The following is a 22,718-nucleotide window of genomic DNA, read 5'->3' as shown; positions in this document are numbered from 1 at the left end:
TTCTGTCAATCTGTCCCTTACAATCTGCTGTCATCACACCTCTCCTCAATAAAACAACCCATAACCCCTCTGTCCATGGAATTCCCATATCTCCAACCCATTTTTCATCTCAAAATTCCTTGATGGTATTTCTAACTCACAAATCCATTCTTGTCGTTCCCGGATGACCATATTTTAATTCGTCTAATCAGGTTCCGCCCAGCTCCACTTGCAAAACGGCTCTTTTAATAATTACAAATGACACCCTCTGTAATCTTGACAAAGATAAACTAACATTGCGTGGTGTTCTCGATCTGTCTCTAGCCTTAAACACAGTTATACTGCAATCACCCAGACAGATAGATAACTAACCTCACTTGTTCTGTAATTACCTGTTTCTATATTTCACTGACCTCACTTGTTCTGTAATTACCTGTTTCTATATTTCACTGACCTCACTTGTTCTGTAATTACCTGTTTCTATATTTCACTGACCTCACTTGTTCTGTAATTACCTGTTTCTATATTTCACTGGCCTCACTTGCTCTGTAATTACCTGTTTCTATATTTCACTGACCTCACTTGGACTGTAACTGCACATGAAGATATATCACTGACCTCACTTGTACTGTCACTGTACATGCAGATATATCACTGACCTCACTTGTTCTGTAATTACCTGTTTCTATATTTCACTGACCTCACTTGTTCTGTAATTACCTGTTTCTATATTTCACTGACCTCACTTGTACTGTAACTGCACATGAAGATATATCACTGACCTCACTTGTACTGTAACTGCACGTGCAGATATATCACTGACCTCACTTGTACTGCAACTGCACATGCAGATATATCACTGACCTCACTTGTACTGCAACTGCACGTGCAGATACAGCACTGACCTCACTTGTACTGCAACTGCACATGCAGATATATCACTGACCTCACTTGTACTGTAACTGCACATGCAGATTTGTCACTGACCTCACTTGTACTGTAACTGCACGTGCAGATACAGCACTGACCTCACTTGTACTGCAACTGCACATGCAGATATGTCACTGACCTCACTTGTACTGTAACTGCACGTGCAGATACAGCACTGACCTCACTTGTACTGCAACTGCACATGCAGATATATCACTGACCTCACTTGTACTGCAACTGCACATGCAGATATGTCACTGACCTCACTTGTACTGTAACTGCACGTGCAGATACAGCACTGACCTCACTTGTACTGCAATTGCACATGCAGATATGTCACTGACCTCAGTTGTACTGTAACTGCACGTGCAGATACAGCACTGACCTCACTTGTACTGTAACTGCACATGCAGATATGTCACTGACCTCACTTGTACTGTAACTGCACGTGCAGATACAGCACTGACCTCACTTGTACTGCAACTGCACATGCAGATATATCACTGACCTCACTTGTACTGCAACTGCACATGCAGATATATCACTGACCTCACTTGTACTGTAACTGCACGTGCAGATATATCAATGACCTCACTTGTACTGCAACTGCACATGCAGATATGTCACTGACCTCACTTGCACTGCAACTGCACGTGCAGAGACAGCACTGACCTCACTTGTACTGCAACTGCACATGCAGATATATCACTGACCTCACTTGTACTGTAACTGCACATGAAGATATATCACTGACCTCACTTGTACTATAACTGCACATGCAGATATGTCACTGACCTCACTTGTACTGTAACTGCACGTGCAGATACAGCACTGACCTCACTTGTACTGCAACTGAACATGCAGATATGTCACTGACCTCACTTGTACTGTAACTGCACGTGCAGATACAGCACTGACCTCACTTGTACTGCAACTGCACATGCAGATATATCACTGAACTCACTTGTACTGCAACTGCACATGCAGATATATCACTGACCTCACTTGTACTGCAACTGCACATGCAGGTATATCACTGACCTCACTTGTACTGCAACTGCACATGCAGATATATCACTGACCTCACTTGTACTGCAACTGCACATGCAGATATATCACTGACCTCACTTGTACTGTAACTGCACGTGCAGATACAGCACTGACCTCACTTGTACTGCAACTGCACATGCAGATATGTCACTGACCTCACTTGTGCTGCAACTGCACATGCAGATATATCACTGATTCACTTGTACTGCAACTGCACATGCAGATATATCACTGACCTCACTTGTACTGTAACTGCACGTGCAGATACAGCACTGACCTCACTTGTACTGCAACTGCACATGCAGATGTATCACTGACCTCACTTGTACTGTAACTGCACATGCAGATGTATCACTGACCTCACTTGTACTGTAACTGCACATGCAGATGTATCACTGACCTCACTTGTACTGGAACTGCACATGCAGATATATCACTGACCTCACTTGTACTGTAACTATCCAAAAGTTACCTGGACATGCACCTGAAGTGCTGTAACCTGTGAGGTGTTAGATCAAATGGTGGAAGATGAGATGAGAATGGTCAGCTGGTTTTTTAGCTGTCACGAACACAATGGGCTGAATGGTCTCTTTCTTTACCATAACTTTTATATGGTTAGAAAAAGATATATCACTGGCCTTACTTGTACTGTAACTACAGGTACAGATATATCACTGCTCACTTGTACTGTAACTACACATCCAAACACACCACTGTCCTCACATTTAATGTACCTGCTAGCCATATATATTACTAATCTCACTTGTCCTTTATCTACCCTGCCAGATAAAGCATTAACCTTATTTGTACTGACACTGCCCATCCAGCGACAACACTGGTGCTCTTTTGCACAATGGCTCTGCTTCAGACAAAAGACTCTCTCTCATTTACAACTCCTTACATCTCGCAGATACTGGGTACCACAACCCAATTTTGAGTGACGAATTCATAATTTTGACAGACGTATTCATTAGTTCAATTAAAGACAGAGCATGTAACCTATTTTAAATTAATGCAAAGATCACAGATAATGGGCCATGAAGTTAAATGAGAAGGACACACCATCCATGGCTCACTAAGGAATGTAAAGATTGTATCAAATTGAAAGAAATGCTGCAAAGACTAGTCAAAACCCCCAATCAAAATATACGATTCTGATTGTGGTGGGAGAAACGCACTGTTAATTCAATCCCGTCACTCCACTGATCGCCTAACATATCATTTTAAAATTTCCAAATTCAAGAAAGCCCCAGCCAAATTGGACCATCTATTAACCCCCAAATGAGGCAAACCAAACCAGGTGACTTTAAATCAATAAATTAATTTTAATTAGAAGAACTACATTCTTAAAAACGAATAAGATATTGACAACATTTAAAATAGAAAAAATAGAGTCCTTGCAAATTTACAGGACAATGTTGCTTGAAGTCCTCACAGCCGTCCGATGGGGAAAAAAGATTCTTCCACAGTAGAACAGTCCCTAGTCTAATTCCAGCAGTAAGTGATGCTGTCCTTCACTTTTTCTACAATTAACAACTTGCAAACCCTTTCAGTAGAATCTATCCGACTTTAGAGTTTTTGAGGGATGTCATAGTTCACCAGGGATAGTGTTCCCTGATTCAGTGACACCATCCTGGAGGTACTGGTGACACAACTGGAGACCTGGGGAAATGTCATGTTTCTGACAGGGGACGGGAAACCTTTGAGGCAGAATCACATAATGGATTGCGAGCGAGTGACCAGGGTGGTCAATGTCCAGAGTGTAGATCCCAGGACCTGGCAACAGTGCTTGCAAAACCTTCCTGACCTTACTCGGCAGTCAGGTGACTGAGTTCATCAGCACATCACATCTCAGAGCCAACACAGCACTCAGCTCTCACACTGCTCAATAGACCAACACCCCCATCACTCACCCAGCAGCACTCCCTGACACTCTGCAACCTCTGGTTCTTGACCCTTCCACCAATGGAACAGTTTCTCTCTATTTACTTTTTCTCGACCCCTCATGGTTTTGAACATCTCTATCAAATCTACTCCCTGTGACTGTTAATTATGTCTCAGATTATTGTTTGTAAAACATTTCCTTGCACTGAGATTAAACTGACTGACCTTCCATTGCTATGTTTATCCTTACATACTTTTTTGAACAAGGGTGTAACATTTGCAATTCTCCAGTTCTCTGGCACCATCCCTGTATCTAAGGAAGATTGGAAGATTCTGAAGATTAAATCAACTATTTCCAACCTTACATCCCTCAGAATCCAGGGATGTATCTGATCTGATCCTGGAGACTAATCAACTTTAAGTAAAACCAGCCTTTATAATTTAATCAGTTTAGGTCATCCAGTGTCTCAGCTACCTCACTTTCATACATTATGAGTATTATATAATATTATAATTTTGATGGGAGTCCGTGATTCCAAATTCATTTGGAAAAGAGTCCTTCAACGGCAAAATATGAGAGTCACTGATCTCACCAACAGACTTGAGCTGATTGGCATCGTTCCTTTCTTGTGTAACAGGCTCGAGGGGCTGAATGGTCTGAATACTTGCTAATTCCTTCAGGAAAAGGAGATATGGAATGATATCAGTTGTTCCTTTATTCTGGCGTCCCAAATACAGGTAAACGGCTGTCACTGGGATCTGTTTGGAGCAATAAAAACAAGAAATGCTGGAAATACTCAGCAGGTCTGGTCGCATCTGTGGAGACAGAAGCAAAGTTAATGTTTCAGGTCAGTGACCCTTCAGAATTGGCAAATATTAGAAATGTAAAAGGTTATAAGCAAGTAAAGTGGGGATGGGGCAAGAGATTGCAAAGGAGAAGGTGGAGACAGGACATTGTCACAGAATAGCTGAACAGAAGGTCATAGAGAAAAGATATGTTAATGGTGTGTTAAAAGACAAAGCATTAGTACAGAAAGGGTGTTAACGGACTGAAAATTGAACAGCTGCAAGTACAAACATGAGAAAAACAGTGGGTAAAGCAAACTGAACAAACTAAGATGAAATAAAATAAATTTATCACAAATAAAATCTAAAAAAAGGAAAAAGAAAAAAATTACTTAAAATAAAAGTAAAATGGGGGGCCCATCATGCTCTGAAATTATTGAACTCAATGTTCAGTCCGGCAGGCTGTAGTGTTCTCAATCGGGAAATGAGATGCTGTTCCTTGAGCTTGCGTTGATGTTCACTGGAACACTGCAGCAATCCCAGGACAGAGATCTGAGCATGAGAGCAAGGGGGAGTGTTGAAATGGCAAGCAACCAGAAGCTCAGGGTCATGCTGAGCGGTGGTGTTCCGTAAAGTGGTCACCCAGTGTGCGTTTGGTCTCCCAATGTCGAGGAGCCCACATTGTGAGCAGCGAATACGGTAAACTACATTGAAAGAAGTACAACTAAATCACTGCCCTGGGCCCAGTTGTGCTGGGTGAACCCACGGCTTCCAGCCTCCTCTGTGATCTCCACCCAGGCTTGCTTGCACATGCAGGAGGTCTCTTCTTGCCGGTGTGGGGGAAGAGAACCTCCCACCTTTCTCTTACAGTCTGGAGGAGAAACTGCAGGGAGTTGTCACTGAACCGTGGGGCTAACTTGTCTCTTTGTTCTGACATCGTCTTCTCCCCTCCTTGGGGGTGGGGGTACACAGGAACCAGTCGGATAAAGTTATTCTGCCTTAAGCTGACATTGAATCTAAGGCAGGAGTGAATGCAGGACGAACAGGCCTTTAAATATGGTGCCAGCACCTGCTCCGGAGTCATCTGAGGCAGTAATCAAAGACTTGCCTCCTGTCCCCGCCATGTGACTGGGGGACCCACGCCCCCCACTATGCAAATTGGCCGCTCGCCGTGTAATCATGGTGGAGCAGGTACCAACGTGACGGGCAGGAACGATGTCCTTGACCAGGCCCACACTGCAGGATCATTAATTTCAGCCCAACACATCTCCAAAGGCTAATAGAGAGGATAAATGAGGAGAAAAAATTTGGAAGATTAGTATAATGTGGGAAAATGTGAGTTTGCCCAATTTTCGGGAAAGGACAGAAAAGCAGAATATTAATTAAATGGAGAGAAACTGCAGAATGCTGCGGGACAGAGGGATCTGGGTGTCCTTGTACATCACAACAAGTGAGCATGCAGGTACAGCAAGTAATCAGGAAAGCAAATAAAATGCTATCATTTACTGCAAGGCGTATGGAGTATTTCAGTGGGGAAATCTTGCTACAGCTGTACAGGGCATTGGTGAGACCACACCTGGAGTACTGTGTACAGTTTTGGTCTCCTTTCTTAAAGTGGGATATACTTACATTGTTAGCAGTTCAGAGAAGGTTCACTGGGCTGATTCCTGGGACAGAGGGGTTGTCTTATGAGGAAAGGTTGAGCAGGTTGAGCCTGTACTCATTGGAGTTTAGAAGAATGAGAGGTGATCTTATTGAAACATGTAAGATTCTGAGGGGACTTGACAGGGTGGATGCTGAGAGGATGTTACCCTCATGGGGGAATCTGGAATGAGGGGGCACAGTTTTAAATTAAGGGATGTTCCATTTATGATAGAGATGAGGATTAGTTTTTCATAGGGTGTTAATCTTTAGAATTCTCTTCCCCACACAGCAGCAGAGGCTGGGTCATTAAATATATTCAAGGCTGAGTTAGTCAGATTTTTTTATCGACAAATGAATCAAGAGTTATGTGAGGCAGATAGGAAAGTGGAGTTAAGGCCACAATCAGATCAGCAATGATCTTATTGAACGGTGGAACAGGCTTGAGAGACAAAACAGCCGACACCTGCTCCTATTTCTCATGATTCTTATGAAATATAAAAGAAATATAAAAGAAATATTATCTTGCCTCTTCCTCATGTCTGATATTTTTATGGTGTCTTGTCCGGTTTATTGGTTCACTTTCTATGCAATCCTGTCAAGCTGACCCCTGAGTATTGGATTGAAATTGTGCTGATTGAAAGGATTACATCGACTCACAGAAATAATTTGAAATCAGGAAATGAATCAGTTTCCACTTCACATCATTCTTGTCAGACCGAGCGAATCATATCATCTGTTATTCCCAATAGTTATTAAAAAAATCATATTCTCTGGTTTGTTGAGTTTTTAATTTACATCTCTCCCAAACTGAACTGAATTATTGATATGAGCAAATACCTGTAAAATATTTCAAATATATCCACTGTCTGAAACATTGGAAAAAAATACTGTGCAAACATATTGTGTTTAACTGACTGGAATTCATAACAAGTAGAGACAATTAGTTTTCATGGAGACTGTCATTAGTTGCAGTCATTGAACAACTAGATTCAACTTGTCTTACTCTGGCATTTTTTTCTCAAATATCAATATGTATATACATATAAATAGGCAGATATTTCACATCTCAGAAGTGAACTCGCCAATGAGGTGAATGTTATTTCACAAAATACTTGGATGGAGACATAATATTAGATCTGTAGCCTGATAGCACTGGTGGGAAGTGGGAGCAGCTTTTCAGCTACAGATTTCATACAATCGTAGTGGTGAATTTTCATTTCAGCAACTATCGATACAGTTCCCACGAATGTGTTTACACTCAGACATTTTCCCTGAACCCTGTAGCAGGTCAGTTATCCATAAGGAATATGAGAAACATAAGAAATAATAGGAGGAGAAGGACATTCGAATCAGAATCTATATGTTACAGTAAGATGACCTTTTATTCTTCTAAACTCCAAAGTGTAAAGGACCAACCTGTAAAATCGTTCCTCACAACTAAAATTATCTAGGACAGCCCGACCTAATGAACAATTTGAGTGAGGAAAATCAGAATGTTCACAAACTGATCTTTGGGAGAATTGGATTGTCCTGATTGTTTCTCCTGAATGTAAATAGTTAAATAAATGTTGATGTGTAATAAACACGAGTGGGAAAAATGCCTGCTCTTGCTGTGTCCATCTGACAGCACTAATAGGATGATGTATTTTGTGAGTCTCTAAACAGGTTTCAACTGAAGCAACAGAAAACATTGCAGCATTTGATACTTATTTGAAAATATTACTGACTTCATATCTGCAGTCAGGACAAATCCAGGTGTATCACTGAACTCATCTGTAATGTAACTACTGATCCAGTTGTGTCACTCAGCTCATTTATACTGTAATTACCCAAACAGATATATCACTGACCTCACTTCTACTGTAACTACCCATCCCTGACACTTTCAAACAGGCTGCCACATCACAGAGATCATTTCCAAGTGTTTGTCCCACGACCAGCTGGACAACTTGCTCTTCCTGGTCTTCAAAGCCCTGTCCGACCAACAGCCCAGCTGTTTCAGTGCAGCCACTGCATTCATGCAAACCATCTTTAAATATCGTGGCAGTGAACTTAAACATGTCTCGGAGATTCCTGAGGTGCTGTCGGTTCAATTGCAATCACTTCTTCACGAGCAGGTGAAACTTTCAGTTCTGCGGAATATCTCCATACTGGCCTCACACACACAGTAACAGTCCTGTCTCCTCACTTACCCAGTCCCTTTGGACAAGTACAGCCGTGACATCTGGAGAACACTGGCTGAGGACACAAAATGTGTCCAAAATGAACACCAACCACTCCCAGGAGGCAGGTCAGCATGTTAAATATTTGAATGAGGATTCCAGCCTCTGATTTAACCTGCTTTACATGTTTACCATTGACAGGACAGGTTTCTCCATCAGACATGAACCTCCACACAAAGACACTCCGGATTGACAATCACCTCCTCCCTCCCGGGATTGGAATCCCTCAATGATCTGGGGGTGAATTGAAACCCCGGATTGACACCCCCACGATTGGAGTCATGGGTCATGGAGCAGACACCCCAACAGTTGGACCAACCTCCACCCTGCCCGGTTTTGCACCATCCCAGTGTCTGGGATTGGCGTCTCCTGGGATTGGACGCTCCCAGCAGACTGGAACCATCCTTCAGGATAGGAAAACACTCAGGGGTTAGGGATTGGACAGCCCATGTGTCTTCCTTTCTTCTGAGCTGGGGGCTGCTCTTCAGATGTCCATTTATATTTCTATCCATATCACTCAGCCCCTCTTTGCTCCTCAGTCCAGTAAACCTGAGCTGCCCTTTTACTCATAGCAGATGGGATCTTTCCAGACCCACAGCAGCCCGAGTGGACAACTCCCCCTCGGGATTATGGTTCGGACATACTATATCCTGCAGCCTGTTCCACTGTCCACATCGCACGACTGGAAGCCAAGCCTGCCCATCAGGCCTACTTCCGAGTGAGGAAACCAAAGACACACATTCAAACATCATAGCATGCTGAAACTCCGCCCTCACTCCCTCCCACTTGCCAACATATCTGCTGCTGTTAATATCCAGGTCTAGGTATTTGAACAAAATCAAAATACAGAGCCTGCTTTAAATCTGATAAAATCAGTGAACAGGCAGTATCTGTGGAGAGAGACAGAGTTAACGGCCGGAATTTCACCAGGATGCAGTGTCCCTGCCCACTGGCTGGAAAACCTCTGCCAGGTCCTGGAAGCCACGACTGTACTTTGCGTGGCTCAGGCAATTAATTAACTGCAGTCGGACCTTCTGCCCCTCAGTGGGCCGGCAGCTCCTCAGTCCCAGCAGAACCACTGGGTGTGGTGGCCACTGCTGGAACTGCACCCAGCAAGAAGAGGCACCATGGACGCCGGCCTCAGAAGCAGAGTTCCATGCTCTCTGAGGCCAATCGACCAGGCCTCGGCAAGGGGGGCAGATCGATCGAGACGGCCAGGGCTGTTCCAACAGGGAGCCCTCAATGAGGTACAGGGTGTCCCAGGACTGCCTCATCCCACAAGGAGGTCGCCAGGTTTTACTGGACAGATAGGGACCTCTCACCCCAAGCACCAGCGAACACCTCATTCCAGTGACTCTGGTGTATCCACCAGCCATTATAAGCACAGGCCATCTCAGAAAATAGCAGTGGGTATGATCTGAATCTTCCAATCTCAGTGTTTAGTCTGGCAGGCTGTAAAGGGGCCAATCATTGAGATTAAAAGTGGAACAGTGCAGGAGGCTGAGGATGGAGAGGTCAGAGCGGGATGTAGAATTAAAGGGGCAAGTGACTGGAGGCTCAGAATCCTGTTTGCAGACTTAAAGGAAGTGTTCAGCAAAGCAATCACTCAATCTGCATTTCATCCATTTCCAAGGTACAGGAGACTGCATGGTGGGCAGTGAATACAGTAACTACATTGGAAGAAGTACAAGTAAATCTCTGTTTCACCTGGATGGAGCATTTGGGAGGTAGGAAGGAGGTAGAAGCGGGCTGTCCGGGATTGCAGGACTATGAGGTTGGAAGCTAATTAGGGAAGATCTCTGGAGGAGAAGAGGTCAGTGACAGTTCAGTGGACAATAACTTGATGTTCGGTGGTGGGGTCATGGTCCAGGGGGAGATAGAAAGAAGTTTCTGAGAGTTGGCACTCAGCCTCTGCAGGGTAGAGGTCAGTACACCAGACAACAACAGCACCACCCTTGTCTGCAGTTTTGATCACAATGTTGGGGTTAGAGCTGAGAGAACCGAGTGCAGCAACTTCCGAGGGAGACAGGTTAGAGTGAGTGAGGGGGGGGGGCAGAGAAATTGAGACAGCCGATGTCTCACCGACAGTTTTCAATGAAAAGATCAAGAGCAGGCAAGAGACCAGAGGGAGGGTCCAGGTGGAGGGAGAATGCTGGAGGCGGGTGAATGGGTCTGCTGATCAGAGGGAGGACTCCTGGTCAAAGAAGTGAGCCTGGCGGCTGTATGAGTTTGCAGGGCTGTATCAGTTTGAGGATCCATTTGCACAATTTCCTTCTTTAATTATTTAACTGAATGGTCACAGTTAAAGCGAGGAGCCACATCCCAGAACACAGTATAGCAGCCCTGAGAGGACACACTGGAATTTAATTACTGAATGGTCACAGCAGATTGAAAGCCATCATTGAATCAATATGAGAAATACAGATGTGTGTGATGGTTTTTCAAGAACATCGCCATTGTTTGGAGAACACAATGGCGGCACAGTGGCGCAGTGGTTAGCACCGCAGCCTCACAGCTCCAGTGACCCGGGTTCAATTCTGGGTACTGCCTGTGTGGGGTTTGCAAGTTCTCCCTGTGTCTGCGTGGGTTTTCTCCGGGTGCTCTGGTTTCCTCCCACAGCCAAAAGAATTGCAAATTGGTAGGTAAATTGGCCATTATAAATTGCCCTTAGTTTAGGTCGGTGGTAGGGTGATATAGGGACAGGTGGGGATGTGGTAGGAATATGGGATTAGTGTAGGATTAGTATAAATGGAGAGGTCACTTATAGTTGCCTCACAGCGACTGAAACAACATGGAAGGCAGCAGTTACGGGTTACAAGTCCAGATAAATTGCCGTAGAAACTGGGCGCCACGGGTTGCCTTTGTCGGTGGGAGAGTTCATTGCACCTCACTGGACAGCTACCGCCCGCCTCAAACCGGGCAGCCCCCGGTCAATAAGGTTCTATCCCGCCACAGTCTGCCTGCTTCAATGGGTGCTTGGAGCTCAGGGTCATTGCCCGAAAGGTGGACTGATACACCGCACCAAACAACATGAAAAAAGGAAAGAAGGTACCAGCCCTTCGCTTTGCAAGCTGGAACGTCAGAACTATGTGTCCTGGCCTGTCGGAAGACCTTACACAAATCAACGATTCTCGGAAGACCGCCATCATTAACAACGAGCTCAGTAGATTCAATGTGGACATTGCAGCACTTCAGGAGACACGCCTCCACGCGAGTGGCTCTCCAGCAGAGCAAGACTACACCTTCTTCTGGCAGGGCAGGGATCCTGAAGAACCAAGACAGCATGGAGTGGGCTTCGCCATCAGAAACTCCTTGCTCAGCATGATCGAGCCTCCCTCAAATGGCTCGGAACGCATACTGTCCATCCAACTGCTCACCACCTCTGGTCCAGTACACCTACTCAGCATCTATGCTCCAACACTCTGCCTTAAACAGTGTTCAAATCACACGCAGCTTCCTCAGTGCGGACTGCGACACCGACCACTCCCTGGTGTGCAGCAAGGTTAGACTCAGACCAAAGAAGTTGCATCATTCCAAGCAGAAGGGCCACCCGCGCATCAACACGAGCAGAATTTCTCACCCACAGCTGTTACAAAAATTTCTAAATTCACTTGTAACAGCCCTTCAAAACACTCCCACAGGGGATGCTGAGACCAAGTGGGCCCACATCAGAGACGCCATCTATGAGTCAGCTTTGACCACCTACGGCAAAAGTGCGAAGAGAAATGCAGAGTGGTTTCAATCTCATAATGAAGAGCTGGAATCTGTCATAGCCGCTAAGCGCATTGCACTGTTGAACGACAAGAAAGCCCCCAGCGATTTAACATCCGCAGCACTTAAAGCAGCCAGACGTACTGCACAAAGAACAGCTAGGCGTTGCGCAAACGACTACTGGCAACACCTATGCAGTCATATTCAGCTGGCCTCAGACACCGGAAACATCAGAGGAATGTATGATGGCATGAAGAGAGCTCTTGGGCCAACCATCAAGAAGATCGCCCCCCTCAAATCTAAATCGGGGGACATAATCACTGACCAACGCAAACAGAAGGACCGCTGGGTTGAGCACTACCTAGAACTGTACTCCAGGGAGAATGCTGTCACTGAGACTGCCCTCAATGCAGCCCAGCCTCTACCAGTCATGGATGAGCTGGACATACAGCCAACCAAATCGGAACTCAGTGATGCCATTGATTCCCTAGCCAGCGGAAAAGCCCCTGGGAAGGACAGCATGACCCCTGAAATAATCAAGAGTGCCAAGCCTGCTATACTCTCAGCACTACATGAACTGCTATGCCTGTGCTGGGACGAGGGAGCAGTACCCCAGGACATGCGCGATGCCAACATCATCACCCTCTATAAAAACAAAGGTGACCGCGGTGACTGCAACAACTATCGTGGAATCTCCCTGCTCAGCATAGTGGGGAAAGTCTTTGCTCGAGTCGCTCTGAACAGGCTCCAGAAGCTGGCCGAGCGCGTCTACGCTGAGGCACAGTGTGGCTTTCGTGCAGAGAGATCGACCATTGACATGCTGTTCTCCCTTCGTCAGATACAGGAGAAATGCCGTGAACAACAGATGCCCCTCGACATTGCTTTCATTGATCTCACCAAAGCCTTTGACTTCGTCAGCAGACGTGGTCTCTTCAGACTACTAGAAAAGATCAGATGTCCACCAAAGCTACTAAGTATCATCACCTCATTCCATGACAATATGAAAGGCACAATTCAACATGGTGGCTCCTCATCAGAGCCCTTTCCTATCCTGAGTGGTGTGAAACAGGGCTGTGTTCTCCCACCCACACTTTTTGGGATTTTCTTCTCCCTGCTGCTTTCACATGCGTTCAAATCCTCTGAAGAAGGAATTTTCCTCCACACAAGATCAGCGGGCAGGTTGTTCAACCTTGCCCGTCTAAGAGCGAAGTCCAAAGTACGGAAAGTCCTCATCAGAGAACTCCTCTTTGCTGACGATGCTGCTTTAACATCTCACACTGAAGAGTGCCTGCAGAGTCTCATCGACAGGTTTGCGTCTGCCTGCAATGAATTTGGCCTAACCATCAGCCTCAAGAAAACGAACATCATGGGGCAGGACGTCAGAAATGCTCCATCCATCAATATTGGCGACCACGCTCTGGAAGTGGTTCAAGAGTTCACCTACCTAGGCTCAACTATCACCAGTAACCTGTCTCTTGATGCAGAAATCAACAAGCGCATGGGTAAGGCTTCCACTGCTATGTCCAGACTGGACAAGAGAGTGTGGGAAAATGGCGCACTGACACGGAACACAAAAAAGTCCGAGTGTATCAGGCCTGTGTCCTCAGTACCTTGCTCTACGGCAGCGAGGCCTGGGCAACGTATGCCAGCCAAGAGCGACGTCTCAATTCATTCCATCTTCGCTGCCTTCGGAGAATACTTGGCATCAGGTGGCAGGACCGTATCTCCAACACAGAAGTCCTTGAAGCGGCCAACACCCCCAGCTTATACACACTACTGAGTCAGCGGCGCTTGAGATGTCTTGGCCATGTGTGCCGCATGGAAGATGGCAGGATCCCCAAAGACACATTGTACAGCGAGCTCGCCACTGGTATCAGACCCACCGGCCGTCCATGTCTCCGCTATAAAGACGTCTGCAAACGCGACATGAAATCGTGTGACATTGATCACAAGTCGTGGGAGTCAGTTGCCAGCATTCGCCAGAGCTGGCGGGCAGCCATAAAGACAGGGCTAAATTGTGGCGAGTCGAAGAGACTTAGTAGTTGGCAGGAAAAAAGACAGAGGCGCAAGGGGAGAGCCAACTGTGCAACAGCCCCGACAAACAAATTTCTCTGCAGCACCTGTGGAAGAGCCTGTCACTCGAGAATTGGCCTTTATAGCCACTCCAGGTGCTGCTTCACAAACCACTGACCACCTCCAGGCACGTATCCATTGTCTCTCGAGATAAGGAGGCCCAAAAGAAAGAAGAAAAGAGTATAAATGGGTGGTTGATGGTCAGCACAGACTCAGTGGACTGAAGGGCCTGTTTCAGTGCTGTATGTCTAAAACTAAAAAAAACCGTAAAAACTAAAACAACTTCTAATTATTACGAGTTAATTAATGTAATCAGAACTGTCCAGTCTTTGGATTGTTCAAGTTCAATCTCAGTGCTAAATATATTCCATCACAACAGGGACTTAACTCGCATGCCGCAATCTGTTTGTTTAAAATTATATATATATATATATAATTTGATGAAAGTTGCAACCTCAATGTCCCAGTGGAGTTCCTGCAAAGTATAAATTTAAGACTCTGGGACTGTATTGTCTCAGAGTTTAAGACAGAGAGATTGTCTGCAGCACGAAGGTGAAAGATCACTTCACACAAAAAATGCATCGACCAATTAACAATATCCAGAAAATATATTATATTATCCTTGCTGTCATTGGTGTTCCTGGTAAGTGACTATAACCATTGAAGTTGTGTAAATCTGTATGTGAGCTGGTCTCTGGATTTACTCTGTAACTAATAACGTTATATGTTGGTCTACTGGTAACTGTTATACAGACACCCGATTGGTGACATAATTTCATGAAGTCAAATCTCCTGAATTATCTCTGCAGTTTTATTACATTACCTCAACTGAAATTAAGCCTCTGTTTGTAGCTCACAGTCTTGCTGTGTTATCAAGTTATTGCCTTTACTTGAATATTGTGTACTGTTGAATAAGACCTCAGTGCAAGCAAATTTCTGAGAGAAGGTATTACTGGGAGTATCTGCCACTGTAGAATTATATTGTGTGTGGGTTACTAACCGGAGTCGAACAAGTCGGTTCGACTTTGCAGTCATTCTTTCAGGTGACTGATCTGTCCACTCCATGGAGCTGCCTTTGTTTTATGACCGTAATCAGTGATGAAGAGGATGATTTTTGCTGTTATTTCAAGGTGTTGTGTAATAAGTGTATAAAGGGAAATTCATTGATGTTGTTCTGTTTCCTATGGAACTGCACCAACTGAAATAGATGTTAATTGTTTACTGACACGTTAACAGCAGTCCAGCACAGTTAGAGCATTCTCTAATGATTTATTCTTACTATAAGTATAGTGACTGTAAACACTGTCCAATGCTGATTAATCTCCTTCCCCAACATGATCCTGACAATCTGTGGGTCATAGTGTTGAATTTTGTTATCTTGCTGTTACACAGGATGAATGTTTGCCTGTGGTTAGTGACTGTTCCAATTCTGTAATGGATTCAGGTTTGATGAACCAGCTCTTATCTATGATTCCAAGTCTTTACACAAGCAACCTGCCCTTAGCTCAGTGAGGTGTGTCCCTGTGAGGAGAGACACCTGTAACTGAGGAACATGCATTTTGGGTTTTCATAATATATTGATCTGTCCAGCTGCAGTAAATAATATCATTAGTAAACTGTTAATAATGAAATAAATAGTGCACTGCTTTAATAAATAAACCACTTGAACATCTGTAATATTATTAATGAATTGATGACTAGGATTTATAATCAATTTACAGAGAATTCCATTAACAATCCAGCAAGAAACTGGAAATTCCACTCAATTGGTTTCTGTCTGTCTTGATGCTCCACACAAGCTTCTCCACATCCCAGCCGATCTAACCCTATCAGCAGATCCTTCCAACCCTTTCTCCCTCAAGTACTTTTCTAGATCCCCTTTAAATACTATTCACCTCAGTTACTACTTGTGGCAGGAAGTTCCACATTCTCACCACTCTCTGAGTAAAGAAGTTTCTCCTGAATTCCTTCTTGGATTTATTAGTGACTATCCTATCTGGAATTAAAAGTTAGTCTAATGATGACCATGGAACCATTGTCAAGTGTTGTAAAAACCGATCTGGTTCAATAATGTCCTTTAGGGAAGGAAATCTGCTGTCCTTACCTGGTCTGGCCTACATGTGACTCCAGACCCACAGCAATGTGGTTAACTCTTACATGCCCTCTGAAATGGCCTAGCAAGCCACTCAGTTGTACCTAACCGCTGCAAAGTCACTAAAATGAAATGATACCGGGCGGACCACCCGGCATCGACCGAGGCACTGGAAACGACAACAGCAAACCCACCCCTGTCGACCCTGCAAAGTCTTCTTTACTAACATCTGGGGGCTTGTGCCAAAGTTGGGAGAGCTGTCCCACAGACGAGTCAAGCAACAGCCTGACATAGTCATACTCACGGAATCATACCTTACAGACAATGTTCCAGACACTGCAATCACCATTCCTGTGTGTCCTGTCCCACCGACAGGACAGAACCAGCAGAGGTGGTGGCACAGTGGTCTACAGAAGGGAGGGAGTTGCCCTGGGAGTTCACAACATCAACTCCGGACCCCATGATGTCTCAGCTGATGAGTCAGGACTCCTCCATGTTGAACACCATTTGGAGGAAGCACTGAGGGTGGCAACGGCACAAAATGTACTTTGGGTGAGGGACTTCAAAAGTCCATCAACAAGAGTAGCAGCACTGCTGACTGAGCTGGCCGAGTACTAAAGGACAGAGCTGCTAGACAGGGTTTGCGGCAGGTGGTGGGGAAACCAACACGAGGGAAAAACATACTTGAAATCGTCCTCACCAATCTGCCTGCCACAGATGCTTCTGTCCATGACTGCATTGACAGGAGTGACCACTGCACAATCCTTGTGGAGACGAAGTCCCGCCTTCACATTCAGGATACTGTCCATCATGTTGTGTGGCACTATCACCGTGCTAAATGGGATAGATTTCGAACAGATCTAGCAATGCAAAAGTGGGCATCCATGAGGCGCTGTGGGCCATCAGCAGCAGCAGAATTGTACTCAACCACAATCTGTAACCTCATGGCCCAGCATATCCCCCACTCTACCATTAACATCAAGCCAGGAGAGCAACCCTGGTTCAATGAAGAGTGCAGGAGGGCATGCCAGGAGCAGCATCAGGCATACCTCAAAATGAGGTGTCAACCAGATGAAGCTGCAACCCAGGACAACTTGCATGCCAAACTGCAGAAGCAGCATACAATAGACAGAGCTAAGCGATCCCATAAGCAACAGATCAGATCAAAACTCTGCACATCCAGCCGTGAATGGTAGTGGACAATTAAAGAACAAACTGGAGGAGGTGGCTCCACAAATATCCCCATCGTTATTGATGGGGAAGCCAAGCACATCAGTGCGAAAGATTAGGTAGAAGCATTTGCAACATTCTTCAGCCAGAAGTGCCGATTTGATGATCTATCTCGGCCCTCTTCTGAAGTCCCCAGCATTACAGATGCCAGACTTCAGCCAATTCGATTCACTCCGCGTGATATCATGAAACGGCTGAAGGCACTGGATACTGCAAAGTCTATGGACCCAGACAATATTCCGGCAATTGTACTGTAGACCTGTGCTCCAGAACTTGTCGCACCCCAAGCCAAGCTGTTCCAGTATAGCTACAACACTGGCGTCTACCCGGCAATGAGGAAAATTGCCCAGGTATGTCCTGTACACAAAAAGCAGGACAAGTCCAACCCGGCCAATTACTGCCCCATCAGTCTAGTCTCAATCATCAGTAAAGTGATGGAAGGTGTCATCAACAGTGCTATCAAGCAGCACTTGCTTAGCAATAACCTGCTCAGTGACGTTCAGTTTGGGTTCCGCCAGGGCCACTCAGCTCCTGACCTCATTACGGCCTTGGTTCAAACATGGACAAAAGAGCTGAACTCAAGAGGTGAGGTGAGAGTGACTGCCGTTGACATCAAGGCAGCATTTGACCGGGTATGGTATCAAGGAGCCCTAGCAAAACTGGAGTCAATGGGAATCAGGGAGCAAACTCTCTGTTGGTTGAAGTCATACCTAGCGCAAAGGAAGATGGCTGTGGTTATTGGAGGTCAATCATCTGACCTCCAGGATATCACTGCAGCAGTTCCTCAGGGTAGTGTCCTTGTCCCAACCATCTTCAGCTGCTTCATCAATGACCTTCCTTCAATCATAAGGTCAGAAGTGGGGATGTTTGCTGATGATTGCACAATGTTCAGCACCATTCGCAACTCCTCAGATACTGAAGCAGTCCGTGTAGAAATGCAGCAAGACCTGGACAATATCCAGGCTTGGGCTGATAAGTGGCAAGTAACATTTGCGCCGCACAAGTGCAAGGCAATTAACATCTCCAACAAGAGAGAATCTAACCATCTCCCCTTGACATTCAATGGCATTACCATTGTTGATTCCCCCACTATCAACATCCCAGGGGCTACCATTGACCAGAAACTGAACTGGAGTAGTCATATAAATACCATGGCTACAAGAGAAAGTCAGAGGCTAGGAATCATGTTGCGAGTAACTCACCTCCTGACTCCCCAAAGCCTGTCCACCATCTACAAGGCTCAAGTCAGGAGAGCAATGGAATACTCTCCACTTGCCTGGATGGGTGCAGCTCCAACAACACTCAAGAAGCTCAACACAATCCAGAACAAAGCAGCCCGCTTGATTGGCACCCCATCCACAAACATTCACTCCCTCCACCACCGACGCACAGTGGCAGCAGTGTGTACCATCTACAAGATGCACTGCAGCAATGCACCAATACTCCTTAGACAGCACCTTCCAAGCCCACGACCTCAACCATCTCGAAGGACAAACGCAGCAGATGCATGGGAACGTCACCACCTGCAAATACCCGTCCAAGTCACACACCATCCTGACTTGGAACTATATTGCCGTTCCTTCACTGTTGCTGGGTCAAAATCCTGGAACTCCCTTCCTTACAGCACTGGGGGTGTACCTACCTCACATGGACTGCAGCGGTTCAAGAAGGCAGCTCACCACCACCTTCTCAAGGATAATTAGGGATGGGCAATAAATGCTGGCATAGCCAGTGACGCCCACATCCCATGAATGAATTTAAAAAAAAATCCTGGTCACCAGGTTTGTGCTCCTCACAAGTGGAAATACATCTCCAAGTATCCTCTGCCAAACCACTGTTATCAATTTTCGGCCTCAATTAGACCTTTTCGTAGCTTGAGAAAACCACCTCAGCCATCACAATCTTTCCTGATATTTATAATGTCTCAGAACTGGTTCATCTTTGTAAAGAAATTCCCTTTTCCAGTGCCACGAAATCATCTCCGCGGATCCTCTGTCAAACATATTTATCATTTTAACGGCCTGTATTAGGTCACCCCTCAGCCTTCTCCTTTCGAGAGAGAAGACCTTTCTGCTTGTATTTTTCTTCCTTTAGAAATGATCCCCTGTGTTTTGATCACATTTCTATGGTCTTGTTAACCTTCAATTCTAATTTCAATCATTTGTGAATCTGTAGCCCCGGCATGTTTTTCCCTTTGATAACTTTATCAATTATCTGTCCCCTTTCTACCTTAAATCTTGGAGTAGTTTGATGAATTCTTTCAATTAATTCTTGGCAGTTAGTTCCTCCTCTTTCATATTCCTCTCATTTCTTCTGAATCTTCACCAACTGCTCCATTCTGCCACTACTATCCCACAACACGTGTGTCTTCCTTCCTTCTGATCTCGGAGCTGCTCTCCAGATGTCCATTTATATTTCTGCCCATGTCACTCAGCCCCCTTTACTCCTAAGTCCAGTAAACCCGAGCTGCCCTTTAACTCACAGCAGACAGGATCTTTCCTGACCCACAGCAGTAGATCGTTTCGCGGCCAATTTCCCTCAACCGTCTCTCGTGGGTACATTCAGAGGGTGCCATTTGGAATTTATTACTTTGGCTCCGCTCCCTCACTCACTTGGAAATACTCAGGTTCCCTTTTTCACCTATTTTTCCAGTACATTCTTTCACCCTGAACTGGAAAAAAAAATCAAACTTCCTTCCCATTTCTGCACCTCCCTCACCTTCACAAAGTCCGTCTCTGATTTTTCCCTTCACATCCTCAACTTCTCCATCTCCATTTCAGGGGATTGGCTGCCCACCAATATCGACTATAATCCCACCGACTCTCGCAGCTAGCTTGACTAAACTTGCTGCCATCCCATTTCCTGTCGGACTCTATTCTATTCTCCCCTTCTTCTCACCTTCCAATCCAACCACATCCACATGTCCTCCGCCATTTCCACCATGTCCGGCTAAAATCAACACCAAATACATCTTCCCATCCACTCCTGTCCCCCGCCCCTTGCAACACTCTGGTTCATGCTTCTGTCACCCCCACCATCCAGTTTCCCTCCCCCGCTCGGAACCTTCCTCTACAAGTACAGTAGATGCAACATCTGCCCTTTCACCTCCTTCCTTCCCACTCTTCAGGGCCCAAATGCTCCATCCAGGTGAAACAGAGATTTACTTGTACTTCTTCCAGTGTAGTTACTGTATTCACTGCCCACCATGCAGTCTCCTGTACCTTGGAAATGGATGAAATGCAGATTGAGTGATTGTTTGCTGAACACTTCCTTTGAGTCTGAAAAACAGAGAGTGGTGAACCTGTGGAATTCTCTACCACAGAAAGCAGTTGAGGCCAAATTATTAAATATATTCAAGGAAGAGTTAGATATAGTTCTTCGGGCGAAAGGGATCAAGGGATGTGGGGAGAAAGCGGGAACAGGGTACTGAGTTTGGATGATCAGCCATGATTGCATTGAATGGCAGTGCAGGCTCGAAGGGCCGAATGGCCTACTCCTGCTCCTATTTTCTATGTTTCTAAACAGGACTCTGAGCCTCCAGTCACTTGCCCCTTTAATTCTACATTGAGTTCTGACCTCTCTGTCCTCGGCCTCCTGCACTGTTCCACTTTTAAGCTCAATGAGGAGCAGCACCGTATTTTATGATTGTTTCCTTTACAGCCTGATGGACACAGCACTGAGATTAAAAGCCTCAGACCATAACCACTCCTATTTACACAGCGGGACTGTGCTTGTAATGGATGGTGGATCACCAGAGTCACTGGAATGAGGTGTGGGCTGGTGATTAGGCTGAGGGTCCCCTATCTGTACATGGCCGACTGGCTGGTCCTCATGCCTAGGTCTATCCAACTTTCACCATCATTTTCCTGGGCTACAGAGGCCTTCTCCTCTTGGCCATGTTTTTCAAGTGTTCATCCCCCTCTGTTTATCTGCTGTAAACATTTACTCTTCCTGTGGACCCATCTTCTTTTCCTTTAATTGTCCCAATCTCCTTGCACCATCAGACTGTTTGTCATTGAATCACTCCTGCCCTGCACTGGATCACACACTTTGTTCTTTGATCCCCGACCCAACTTTACTCTGACCCTATCACTGTTTCCAGACTTTAAGTCTCGAATAACTTCCAGTTCTGATGAAGGATTTTTCGAGCTGAACTGTTGGTTGGATTTTAAGCCCACACCCTCCTTCCCTGGGAACGGGTTGGGAGATGGAGGGGGTGTAAAATCAGTTGGGGGCGGGTGGGGGGGTGGTGGTGCTGCCATGCCCATCACCTACCCACCCCCACTGTTATCTTACCAGCAGAGGGGGAGGTGGCAGATGCGCCCCCCCCCCCCGCCCTTAGGCCTATTGAGGTGCTTAAGTTGTGAATTAATGGTCACTTAAAGGTCACTTCCCGCTGCCAGTGGTATTTTACCAGTGACAGAGGGACACTTTGCCATGTGGGGAGGCTGCCCAATAATACTTGGCGGCCTCCTTGCGGGCATGGGGCCCCCCTGATTGGACGACTTGTACCCCATGGAGGGCTCCCAGTGGCACGATCTGCCCCTGTTGGAACAGCCCTGGCCCTGTCGATCTATCTTTCCCCTCGCCAAAGCCTGGTCGATTGGTCCCATTAAACCCCAGTCTCTGCTTCTGAGGCCAATGTCCATGGTGCCTCCTCTCACTGGGTGCGATCCGGTGGCTCTGCTGGGACTGAAGAGCTGACAGCCCTCTGATTGGCCAGTACCTCTTAGAGGTGGGACATAGAATCATAGAAAGTTTAAAGCACAGAAAGAGGCCATTTGGCCCGTCATGTCTGTGCCGGCCGAAAAATGATCCATCTAATCTAATCGCACCCTCCACATTTGGTCTGCAGCCCTGCAGATTACAGCACTTCAGGTGCCCATCCAGGCAGTGAGTTCCAGACCATCATCATTCTCTGGGTGAAACTTGTTCCTCATCTCCATTCTAATTTCTCTACCAATCACTTTAAATCTATGCTCCCTCATCACTGACCTCTCAGCTAAGGTGAATAGACCCTTCACCTCCACTCTATCCAGGCCCCTCTAAATTTTGTACATTTCATTCAGATCTCCCCTCAGCCTTCTCTGTTCTAAGGAGAACAACCCCAGTCTATC

Source organism: Heterodontus francisci, chromosome 22 (assembly GCF_036365525.1).
Source record: "Heterodontus francisci isolate sHetFra1 chromosome 22, sHetFra1.hap1, whole genome shotgun sequence".
NCBI lineage: Eukaryota > Metazoa > Chordata > Chondrichthyes > Heterodontiformes > Heterodontidae > Heterodontus > Heterodontus francisci.
This window is presented reverse-complemented; position numbering follows the sequence as displayed.